The sequence below is a fragment of the Macrotis lagotis genome, chromosome 6 (genome assembly GCF_037893015.1).
Source record: "Macrotis lagotis isolate mMagLag1 chromosome 6, bilby.v1.9.chrom.fasta, whole genome shotgun sequence".
Classification (NCBI taxonomy): Eukaryota; Metazoa; Chordata; class Mammalia; order Peramelemorphia; family Peramelidae; genus Macrotis; species Macrotis lagotis.
This window is the reverse complement of record NC_133663.1, coordinates 146,319,120-146,332,617: the sequence shown is the minus strand read 5'-3', so window position 1 is coordinate 146,332,617 and position 13,498 is coordinate 146,319,120.

The following is a 13,498-nucleotide window of genomic DNA, read 5'->3' as shown; positions in this document are numbered from 1 at the left end:
AATTAATAAGATCACAAATAACTCTCCAATTGATAAATGGTCAAAGGATATGAACAGACAGTATTCAAATAAAAAAAAAATACAGCTATGCATAATCATATGAAACAATGCTCCAAATAACAATTGATTTGAGAAATGTGAATTAAAACAGCAATGGGATATCATCTGACATCTATTAGATGGCCAAAAATGAGAAAAAGGAAAGATGATCTATGTTGGAGAGGGTATGCAAGGATTGGGACAATGCTGGTGGAGTTGTAAATGAATTCAACCTTTCTAGCAAGCAATCTAGAACTATGCCTAAGGAGCAATAAAATTTTCATACTCTTTGACCCATGAATTCCAATTCTAGGTCTACATCAAGAAGAAATTTTAAAAAGTAGAAACACTCTTTCATGTTCCAAAATACACATTTCAGATATTTTTTGTAGTGGCAAAGAATTGGAAACTGAGAGGATGTTCATCAATTGGGGAATGGCTAAATAAGGTATGGTATAAGAATATTATGGAATATTATTGTTCTATAAGAAATAATAATTGGTCAAATTCTAGAGAAGCATGGAATGACTTAGGGGATTTGATGCTAAGCAAAGGGAGTAGAAGCAAGAGAACAATGTACACATAAACAACATTATGAGATGGAAGCATCTCTTCTCAGCAGTCCAGAGAACTAGGACAGCAGTAGTTGAGTGGTCATGGACTATATTATCCCCAATCAGAGGAAGAAACACAAAACAACACACAACACACAGAAATAAAAAATTTCCTTCCAAATCTGATGAAAACTTTATAAAAACTATTTCATATGTATCTCTTTACTTTAATCTTCATTCCTCCTGCCAATAATTGCTAATTTGTAAACATGTTTAACAAAATATATATGTAAAATGCTAACCTGACTGTTCCTGTTGAGGGGAAGAGGGTGGAAAGGAAGGATGGAAACAAATTTTGCAATTTGGGAATATGTATGTACACAGATGAAAGTAAATATTTTTTAAAAGAGCCTTTTTGATTTCTAAATTTAATTTCTGTTTCGACATTTTAATTTTGATCTTATTTTGGAATAGGTTGTTAGGTGTTGGTCTAATCCAAGTTTCCATCCATACTAATTTCCAATTTTTCCAACAGTATTTGTCAAACAGAGGGTTTTTATTCCAATAGTTGGACTTTTTTTGGGTATGTCAAGCAGCAGATTACTATAATCATTTTCTGCTATTGACCTACACTATTCCACTGATCCACCACTCTATTACTTAGCCAATAACACAGTTTTGATGACTGATATTTTATAAAATGATTTTCGATATGGTAAGGTTAAGCCACATTCTTTAGCATTTTTTTTCATTGAATTCCTGGAAATTCTTGTCTTTTCATTTCTCCATATTAATTTACTTACACCTTTTCAAACTCATTAAAGTATTTTTTTTTGGTAATTTTGATTGGTAGGGCACTAAACTGGTAGTTAATTTTAGTAGAATTGTCAATTTTATTATATTACCTTGACCTATCCATGTGCAAATGATGATTGCTCAGTTATTTAAATGTGATTTTATTTGAGTGAGCACTGTTTTGTAATTATTTTCAAAATGTTTTTGAGTTTGCCTTGTCAGGTAGACTCCCAGGTACTTTGTAGAGTCTGACGATACTTTGAATGGGATTTGTCTTTCTAACTCTTTCTGCTCTATTTTGCTAGTCATATATAGAAATGTTGAGGATTTATGAGGCTTTATTTTATATCCTGCTACTTTGCTCAAGTTGCTAATTATTTCTAGTAGTTTTTTAGATGATCTTTTGGGATTTTCTAGGTATGCCATCATGTCATCTGTAAAGAGTGAGTTGTTTTATCTCTTCCTTCCCAATTTTAATTCCTTCAATACTTTTTCTTCTCTTATTGCTGAAGCTAACAATTCTAACACAATATTGAATAGTAGTGGTGATAATGGGTATCCTTGTTTCACCCCTAATATTATTGGGAATGCCTCTATCCTATCACCATTGCATATAATCCTTCTTGATGGTTTCAGATAGATTATGCTTGTTATTCTGAAGAACAATCCATTTATTCCTACACTCTCTAGTCTTTTGGTAGGAATGGGTGTTGTATGATTTCTGATAGGTTTGTTATTTATATAATTAATTATACTAACAGTTTTCCTAATTTTGAACCTCCCCTGCATTCCAGAGATAAATCCTACTTGATCATGATGCATTATCCTATTGATAACTTGTTGTAATTGTTTTGTTATATTTTTATTTCTGCATCTATTCATCAGGGACATAGATCTATACTATTCCTTCTGTTTTTACTCTTCCTGGTTTAGGTATCAGCGCTATATTGGTGTCATAGAAAGAGTTAGGCAGAGTTCCATGTTAGCTATTTTTCCAAAGAGTTTATATGGAATTGCAACCAGTTGTTCCTTAAATGTTTGATAGAATTCACTCGTGAATCCATCTGATCCTGGAGATTTTTCTTGGGAAGTTCAAAAGTGACTTGTTGAATTTCTTTTTATGAGATAGGTTATTTAGTTTTTTAATTTCCCCTTCATTTATTCTGGGAAACATGTCTTTTTTGAAATATTCATACATTTCACTTAGATTGTCAAATTTATGAGCATAGAGTTATAGAAAATAATTATGAATTATTACTTTAATTTCCTCCTCATCAGTGGTGAGTTCACTGTTTTCATTTGTGAAAATAGCAATTTGGTTTTCTTCTATTTTTTTAATGAAATTGACCAGAGGTTTATGAATTTTATTGTTTATTTCTTAAAATCAGCTCTTAGTTTCATTTATTAGTTCAATAGTTTTCTTGCTCTTTTTTATTAATTTCTCCTTTAATTTTTTTAGAATTTCTAATTTGGCATTTAATTTGGGGGTTTTAATTTGTTTTTTCTCTATTTTTTTTAGTTCCATATTTAGTTCATTGATTTCTTCTTTCTCTAATTTATTCTTGTAAGCATTTGAAGATATAAAATCTCCCCTGACAGCCACCTTCAGTGTATCCCTTAGGTTTTGGTATGTTGTTTCATTATTGTACTTATCTAGAATGAATTAAGTAATTCCTTCTGTACTTTGTTGCTTGATCTACTCATTCTTTAAATTAAGGTTATTCAGATTCCAGTTAGTTCTGGGGCTATATCTCCTTGGCCCAATTTTGGGTATGATTTTTATTGCATTATGATCTGAGAAAGGTGTTTTCACTATTTATGTCTCTCTCCAACTGATCATTAGGTTTTTATGCCCTAGTACATGGTGAAATTTTGTGTAAGTGCCATGTACTGCAGGCAAAAAAAGTATATTCCTTTCTATCCCTATTCAATTTCCTCCATAGGTCTATAATATCTAGGTTTTCTAACAATCCATTTACTTCCTTAACTTCCTTCTTGTTTATTGTATGATTAGATTTATATAAATCTCAGAGTGGGAGGTTGAGGTCTCCCACTAGCAGAATTTTTCTGTCTATGTCTTCCTGAAGCTCTTTCAAATTCTCCTCTAAAAATTTGGATGCTATACCATTGGGTTCACACATATTTAATATTGAAATTACTTTATTGTCTATGGTAATTTTTAGGAGGATATAGTTTGCTTCCTTAGCTCTTTTAATGATATCTGTTTTTGCAGTTGCTTTGTCTGAGATAAGGATTGCTACCCCTGCTTTTTTTCACTTCAACTGAAGAAAATTATATTTTTCCCATGCTGATTGTTCTCCTGGTGTGCTATGAAACTCTCTGATGGAACTTACCATCCCCTAGCTCTTCTCCCCTGGCCAAAGACTCTGCAGCTAAAGTTGGATCTTGCACCTACCATTCACCAAAGTCTCTACAGCTAAGCCTGGCCCTCTGGCTTCCCCCACCTGCTGTGCCCATGCTGACCCACTTCTCTTGTCTCCTGGTTCACCCATGGTCCCCTAAGACAGACCTTCTTGGAAGGTGTTCTTTTCCGAGCTTTTCATTCTGGGTATTGTTGAACAAAATTCTGTTAAGAGGTTTCTTTCATGCTGTTTTTTTGAGGGGAAAGAGGAACACTTAACAAAGTGCCTGTCTTCTCTTTACCAACTTGGACTGGAAGTTTCAATGTATTTTTTCAATAACTACTTTTACCTCTAGTTCTATGATGTAAGGTCAATTTTTCATCACTAAATCCTAAATCTTTAATGTTTTCAGAAAGCCCTATGTTTCTTAAGTTGTCCTTTCTGGATCTATTCTCTTTCTCATTGGTTTTGCTGATGAAGTATTTTACATTTTTTTTTATTTTTTTTATTTTTTTGGTTTTGTTTAACAGATTCTAGCTGTCTCATGAGTCAGTAGCTTCCACAGATTCCATTCTTTTCCTTAGAGAAGAATTTTCACCATTTCATTTACCTTTTGCATCTCTTGTTTCAACTGGTCAATTCTGTTTCTTAAGGAGTTTTCCATTTGCTCAATTGAGGTTTTGGGAGAACTATTTTCTTTTTGCCTTTGTCCAATTGCTTTTTTCCAATAATGTGTTTTCTTCTTTCAATGTGTTAATTTTTTCTTGCATTTCTTTTCCCAGTTTTTCCAATTGATTTTATACTCCTTCCTGATTTCTTATAGTAAGTCTTTTGGCCTGGAGACTAATTTATATCCTTTTCAGAAGTTCTACATCTCTCTGTGTTAGGATCTTTGCATTCAAGGTAGTTTTCAATGAACCCCCATTTTCTGCTGATTTTTCTTCATTTTCCACAGATCTTCTGTTGGGGGAGGAGCTGGTTCACAGAACTTGGGTGTTAAAAATCCTAGTGGAAGCTTTGCTCACTGGGCTGAGTAACTGCAAGTGGGCTGGTCAGTAGGGGTTTCTGGTTGCTTCCTTTGCAGTTCCTGTTACCTTGATTTGAGGTCCTCTCCATAGACCTGAATTGGCTAGGGGGTGTTTCTGGATACTGTTACCTTGGATCAATGTAGGTTGGACCCTGGGGCTAGGTAGTTAATCTCCTTATTCAAATGAGGATGCTCTGCTACCCATGCCTGAGTCTGGGGTGTAGGTGAGATGTGGCTATTAATTTGTTTGCTCTTGGAGGAAGACTCCACTGAAAATATGGAGCCCTCATTCTGCCAAACCAAATGAGCCCAGGAGACCAATGTCCAGCCTCACTCTGAAGCTCTCTATCCTGGAACTCTCCCTCCAGTTCTGCTGGAGCTCCCCAGAACTCCATTCCCACATCTGTGTCTTAGGTTAGCCCCTGGGATTTATCCCACCACCCCATACTGACTCTTTGTTCTCTGCTACCGCCCCCCTCCCCATGCTCCCCTGAGACAGGCCTTGTTGGGAGATGTTCTCCTATCTTATTTTTCTGGGTTTTGCCTATTGAGTTTCTGTTAAGAGGTTTTTTTTTCATATTTTTTCTGAGGGAAAGTGAGGAGACCTTTCCATTCTGCCGGGCTTCTTTCCACCATCTTGGCCAGAAATGTCAATCCAAAGAAAACTCCTTAAGAAATTCTTACTGAACTTGTATTAAATTCACATTATCTTCTGTGAAATTTTGTTTATAGTTCTTTTGATATCTTTGTATTTCTTCTGGGTTTGAGTTTTATTCTTTCCTGTCAGTAAAGTAAGTTCTTATGTTCAGGTTCTTTTTATGGTTGTAATGGGTCATTTTTTTCCATCTGCTACTGGGTGTGTGTATGGAGGAGGAGGACTGGAGTGCTATTATTTGAAAATTCATATTTTTCTTCTTTTTTAAAAAATATTTATTTATTTATTTATCTTTAATCCATATATGCACATGAATATTTTTAAGTTACAAAACTACCTTCCACCCTCCATTTCGACCCCCCCTCCCCTCAGCACAGCAGTGAAACGTTAGGTTAGCCTTGCATATAAAAATTTTTTTCAGCATGTTTACAGTTTGTCATTTTTGGTATGAGAAATTAGGATTAAGGGAAAGAGATACATAAGAGATCATTTTTATACAGTGTTCAAGAACTTTGGAAGGGTTGCTGTTTGTTTACTTGTTCTTGCTTTGTTTTGTTTTGTTTTTCTTCATCTGGATGGGGATAGCCTTGTCCATAGCTGGTGTAATACAGTTGTCCTAGCTCTCTGAACTGCTGAGACAAGGTGCTTCCATCAAGGTTGATCGTCTCACCCTGTTGTTAATGTGTACATTGTTCTCTTGGTTAACTTGAGGCTTTTTCACACAGATGTATTCACCACTATATTTTGGAATTTGCAAGTTTTTGGTTCTCTTCAAATGCTGTGACCTGGAATGATGTGTGATCACTGATCTCCTTGTCTGCTCACCACACTTTATATGGGAATGGCCCCTGCTTTTTTAAGAATGCAATTGATATTATTCCTCAGTGTTCCTTCTCCACTGGTACCAGAAACTATACTGTTACTCATGAGCCCTGCTCCCTTGTGACCAATAATAATATTGCCTCTCTTGACCAAAACTTTTCCTCTCCTCCTTTGAACTATAACAGTGATATTGGATTTTCAAAAGTGTATGTGGCTCTGCATTAAATGTTGGCACTGTAATTTCTTTTGAACTAATTGTCAGTGGCCCTGTGTTTCTTTGCTTGTTAACTCCCAAAGCTACTGCTTCTTTTATTGCCACCAACTAGACTCAGCTTAGGTATTTCGTCCCATAGGCCTTGAACCTCCCTTCAACCCCATAAACACAGAAATGTCTTTCTAATCTCTTAATTCTAAAATTGGCAGAATATTCACTGTAGATGTGATGTCTCTGGCACTTCAGAACATGATTTAAGTTTATATATTAAAGTTTTGGATTTGAAAGTTGGTAGAATTTGATTACTTCCTCTACTCTACCCCATTGGTTCCATCATGGGTAGTCTTACAAATTAATTTAAGCTAAAAGAGATCAGTTTGATTTCATAAAATTAAAAAAAAGCTACCATAGCTATGTGCAAAATAAACTAGATTTTTAAAGGATATAATTGATTTAAAAAATTAGCATGTGCATAAATATATAAGAGCCATATATCAATGATATATATACAAGAAACATTATAATTATTCCCTATAGCATATGATCTAAAAGTGTCAAATAAAGTTCACAAAAATAGCAGACTATTAAAAGTTTTATGAAAGATTGCTCTAAGTAATAAAATAAAAAAGTAAATTAAAAGTAAATAATTCTGAGGGTTGAATATGCAAATTTTGATAATCAATAAAAGGAGTTGGTGTTGGGGTGGCTAGGTGGTGCATTGGATAGAGCACTGGCCCTGGAGTCAGGCGTACCTGAGTTCAAATCTGGCCTCAGATGCTTAATAATTACCTAGCTGTGTGGCCATGGGCAAGCCACTTAACCCCACTGCCTTGCAAAAACTAAAAAAAAAAAAAAAAAAAAAAGGTTGGTGGTGAAACAAATGCAGTGATATGCTATTGATTAGTACATAGTTATTTACTATATGCTAACCAAGTTATAACAAATTTAAAAATATGATAAAAGTATGATTGATTTGTTCATATCCTTTAACTCATATTCACAAAAGATGAAAAACTCAGAAGGAAATTTGGGTTTATCTCATATATATGGTGCTAATACCAAAACAAGGATGAGTCAAAAGAGAGGAAAAGATAGAACAATGACTAAAATGAATATCGATGCAAAAAGTAACTATATATATATGCATATATACACACATTTTATATATATATATATATATATATACATATATATATATGTATATATGCAGAGAATGAAGAAATTTAACAGCAGAATCATACACCATGACTAGGTGGAATGCATACTAAGATTACAGTGTTAGTTCTATATTAGGAAAACTATTAACATAATTGAGCATATAAAAATTAAAACTTACCCAAGTAATATGATCGTCTAAACAGAAGCTTAATAAACTTTTGACAAAGCACTCCAATCATTCTTATTAAAAACATCATTGAGATTAAGAATCCTTATGCTTTCCTTAAAATGATAAACAGTATCTATCTAAAACCATCAATAAGAATTATATTTAATGGCGATAAGCTAGTAATATTTCCAGTAGGACCAGGGGTGAAGCAGAGTATGACTGGTTTCACCATTATTATTCAATATTTTACTGTAAATGTTATCTTTAGCAATAAGAAAAGAAAAATAAACTAAAAGTTTTAGACTAAGAAATGAGGAAACAAAATTCTCACTCTTTGCAGATGATATGATAGAATAGGTAGCAAATTCTAGAAAATCAACTAAAATAACTATCGGAAAAAAAATCACAACTTTAGCAAAGTTCTACAATATAATATAATCCTGATCAAATAATCAGCATTTTTAAACATTACCAACAAATCTCAGCAACAAGAGAAAGAAAGAGTAATTCCAATTACAATAATTACTCATAATATAAAATATTTGAAATCCACTTGTCAAGACAAATCCAGAAACAACATGAATACAATTACAAAACATTATTCACAAAATTAAAGTCAAATAAAGGAAGACAACAGGAAAAAAATATCAATTGCCTATGCGTATTCCAAACTAAGATAATAAAATTATCAAATACACTTAATCTAGTAATTCAGTACCATACCAATTAATCTACAAAAATTTATTCTATAGAATTAGAAAAAATAATAGCATACTTCTTCCAAAAAAATCAAAATTATCAAGGGAATTAATGAAAAATAAATGTGAAGCTATGTGGTTAAGCCTTCTTTGATCTAAAACTATATTATAAAGTGAAAAAATTATCAAAACTATTTGGTAATTGCTAAGAAATAGAGATGGATCAGTGAAATAGGTTAGGCACGTTGATATATTAGTAAATAATTATAGTAATCTACTGCTTGATAAATCGAAAGACTTGTCTGTGGAATAAGGACTCATTATTTGACAAAAATTTCTGGAAAAATTGGAAAACAACATGACAGAAACTAAATAGAGACTAACTTCTCACACTTTTTCCCAAGATAAGGTTGAAATGGATACAAGGTATAAATATGCAAGGTGATACTTTAAGCCATCCAAGAGACCAAGTAATACTGTACCTGGAAGAGCTATAGAAAGGAAAGTATTTATGACCAAACAAGACAGGGAACATTATGAAATGCAAAATAAATAATTTTGATTAAATCAAACTGAAAACTCTTGACAACCAAAACCATTGCAACTAATACTAGAAGGAAAGCAAAAAAAGTTGCAAAATGATTTTTACAGCCAATGTTTATGATCAGGGTCTCATTTCTAAAATATATAGAGAACTGAGTCAAATTTATAAGAGTGTAAGTCATTCTCCAATTGATAAATGAAAAAAAAGGAAATGGACAGGAAAAGTTTTCAGATGAAGAATTTAAAACTATTTACAATCATTTAAAAAATATCTAAATCATTATTAGAGAAATGAAAGTAAAGCAACCCTGATGTATCACCTAATACTTTAAAAATTGCTTATTATGATTAAAAGGGAAATGATCAAAATTAGAGGAGATGTTGAAAAATTGGGACATTTGCATTGTTGGTAGAGATGTGAATTGACTCAACCATTTTGGAGGAAAAATTTAGAAATATGCCCTATGAGAAATAAAAATTAGCATACCCTTTTGTCCTGCAATGCCACTACTAGAACAGTATCCCAAAGAGATTATAAAAAAAAAATAAAAGGACTCACATAGATAAAGATATTTGAAGCTACTCTTTTTTTTGGTGGCAAAAATAATTGAAAATTTTAAGGGAAATTGAGAAATAGTTGAACAAGTTATGTTACATGAATGTATACTATATGAATGGAATACTATTGTTCCATAAAAATATGTGCTAATTTCAGAAAATTCTGGACAGATATACATAAACTGATGCTGAGTAAACCAAACAGAACCAAGACAACACTGTATACAGTAGCAGCAAATTTGTATGATAATTATCTGTAATACAATTAAATGTATTCAACAGTACAGTAATTAAAAACAAATCTTTAAGACTTGTGATGGAAAATGCCATATACATGCAGAGGGGAAAACCTACAAACAGTGGATTTTGAATGCAGATCTAAACACACTATTTTGACTTTTTAAAATTTATGTTTTTTGTTCTATAGTATTTTACCTTTTGTCTGATTCTTCCTTCATAGCATGACTAATATGACATTGTTTGACATGAGTATACATGTATAACCTATATTAGATTATTTGAAGTCTTATGGAGAGGGAGAGAAGGGTAAAGAGAAAAGTTTACAAAAAGTAGTGATGAAAACTACCTCTCAGTGCAAATGAGGAAAAATTTAACAAGAATATAAAAACCCTAAAAATATAAAAACTGAAAATATTTGTATGTTATAGTAATGATTTGAGCGATTGCTGTAGTAACATGGAACAAGAAACAAATTATATATAGATCAGTAAATGGTTATATGTTTGGGATTGTAATGGAATATTACTGTGTCATAACAAATAATTAATTCCAAGAATTCACATAAGATTTTGAAATAACAATTACTTGACAGAGTTCTAATATAAGAAGTGACAGAGTAGTTGCACATAATATGACTATAACAATGCAATCTGAAAAAATAAGAAAATCAGACACAAATAAAACCTTATAATTATATGCTGAAACTAATCCCTAACAGAAGGTAACAATATGTATTTCTCTTCTTTTCTTACTGATGAGTGATGGGATGAAGTCAAGATATCAACTTCTTAATAAAACTGATCATACCTTTTGACCCAACAATACCAATATTAGTCCTATATTCAAAAGAAATAATAAAAAATGGAATGTTCCAAAATTTTAATAGCAATCCTTTTTATAGTGGTGAAGAACTGGAAATTGAAAGGTTGTCCATCAAATGGGGAATGGCTGAACAAGTTATGGTATTTGGATGCAATGGAGTACTATTGTTCTATAAGAAAAGATGACTGGCTGGGCTCTAGAGAAGTATGGAATGAATTAGAGAAACTGATACTGAGCAAAGAGGAGAATCAAAAAAAATATTCTACACATTAACAAAAGCATTATGAATTGATCAAACATGATGGATGCATTTCCTCTCAGAAATTCACAGAGCTATGGCAACCCTAGGAGACAGGCTATGGGCAACTCTATCTCCATCCAGAGGAAGAAAAACAGAACAACAAAACAAAGCAAAATTCTATAGAATCTGAATGAATAATGCATTTACTTTTTAAAAATTTCTCTTAAGTATTTCTTCCTTATATTGTGGTTTTCTTTCTTTTCCCTTAATTCTAATTCCTTATACAGAAAATGACCTATCTATAAAAAAGTTAAACACAAATATTTATGTACAATATTCATCTGATTGTTCACTACTGAAGGAGGAGAGTGGGAAAGGAGGTTGGAAGAAAATTATATAACTTAAAAATATGCATATGCATTTGAATGAATGTTGAAAAACTTTTATAGCATGTTACTGTAAAAATAACAATTGAAGAAAAAGGATATTAACTTATTTTTTCTAAGTTGTTATTTATCATTTATTCCTAGTTGTTAATATTATTCATATCATTATCAGCATCAGTAATTATTAAGGAAAGGGTTCTCTGCAAAAAAGGAATTGTGAAAAAGCAGAAAACTGATGTAAAACAAAAGACAAGTATTATTATATTATTTAAAAATACAGAAATTCAGTCAATTTTTTGTGTAGAATCCTTTTATAGATGTAGTATATTAATAAATTTTAGAATTCTTGGTTTCATTCAAACAAGGTTTCTCTGGCCTCATTTTGAAAATTCAAATTGCACATTGTATTATAGAGCACAGCTTTTTTTCTTAAAAAATTAATGCTTCTTGTCCTACCTTTTCAGCAACATTAAATTAATTTCTATTTTAATATTAAATTAAAATAACTTTCCATTTATCACAAAAATAACTAGTTTTTTTTTTAAATTTACATTACAAAACTTATCCAAAAAACCCCTTTCTGCTTTGGAAGATAGTTTATTTCTTTTCAACTTTATGGTTGTTCAAGGAATAGCCATAAAATCAGATCCAGAAACTTAAGAACAGAGAAAAATCATATGAACTATTTATGGAATGATTTATACATTTTGCTACCTACAGTAAATGTTTATTGTCTTCAGAACAGAAAATTCAGAATATGAAGCATCTCTGTTTCCAGATTAATAGATGATAGATTCTTAGTTGCAAAAGGCATGACAGGTCACTTAGCCCAACCTATCATTTTACAAAGGAGAAAACTGAGTCTCAAGGAATTCATTCACATTGCTTACCAATGATTCAAAGTTATTTATTAATAATGAAGTTTAGACCAAATATTCTCACTGGAAATATAGCACTTTCTCCAATTTGTTAAATTTCACTCTGAATTTTTTTTTTCTTTTAGAATACCATTACTTATAAGAATATAGACTCATATGAACCTATTTTCCAAGATACAGAGAATACCTCATAGGCATAATTTTAATGACATATCTCCTTGGGAATTAATATGTAGGTTGAATGAGTCAGAGCTTAGAATGGGGCCTTGCGAATAATAACTCTTAAAAATGTTTATAGACTGATTGGCAATGTAAGTCTATTGAAAGAAAATTGTAATGTAAATACAGCTATATTGGCTCTTGCTATGTTGTTACTTTTTTTTAAATAGAGAGTGCAGGAGCTAGACAAAAAGGAACAAAATGTTTTCCCCTGTAATGCTATACATTTAATTCTATGCATTTGGAAGCATTGGTCTTGTAACTGTTGCATAGAATACTAGATTCCCCCAATCATATAGATATTCAAATACATCAAAAAGTTATGAATTCCAAAGATCCTGTTCATATTTACCTGTCATAGAGAATTATATAGAACATCTCTGTATGTTCCTTGTCTTGCTCCCAATCTAACCATAAGTGGATGATTAAATAGGTTATTGTTGGTTCTGTGTGATTAAGAAGTTTGTACTTAGTGGTGATAAGATGTCTTCTAATTGATGGCAGATCCAGAGTTGCTGATGGATCAGGAAGTTATGACTTGTAAGTGAGTTTGCCTGTGAAATTTTGCATTTTTTCTGGGTGACAATGAAAGCAATTGTTAGGAAATTGTGGAGGGTATTTAAAGGGGATAAGAGAAGAAGTTATCTTTTCCCCAAAGAGCACAAAATAGGTCAGTGATTATCTTATGCCTCTGTTTCATTTGTGTTAATTCTTTCAGAATCTTGGTTAAAAAAAATTGAAAAATACTCAGAGATGGAATTGAAAGATAATATTGTGAATTTTCAAAGGGAAGGAGAAGTATCATAATTCTCTCCCCTCAGGACTTCATTCCCCAGGACCAGAAGTTGCAGAAAAGTCTATCTAAGGGATCAAAACAACATCAACAAACAATCACTTGCAGATGGTGTTTGAGAGTAAACAAAAGATGATATGGAGAAAAATTCAAACAATGAAATATTGAAAGGAATCCATCTTTGCAGTGTGACAAGAACTACATCTTAGAGTCATTTCAGCAAGATGTCACAAAATTTAAGGTCAACTTATTTTACCTGATAATCTGGAAATGTATGATTTTCTTTGCATTTTAAGTTGAAACCCTCTCTCTTCAAGAGATTTT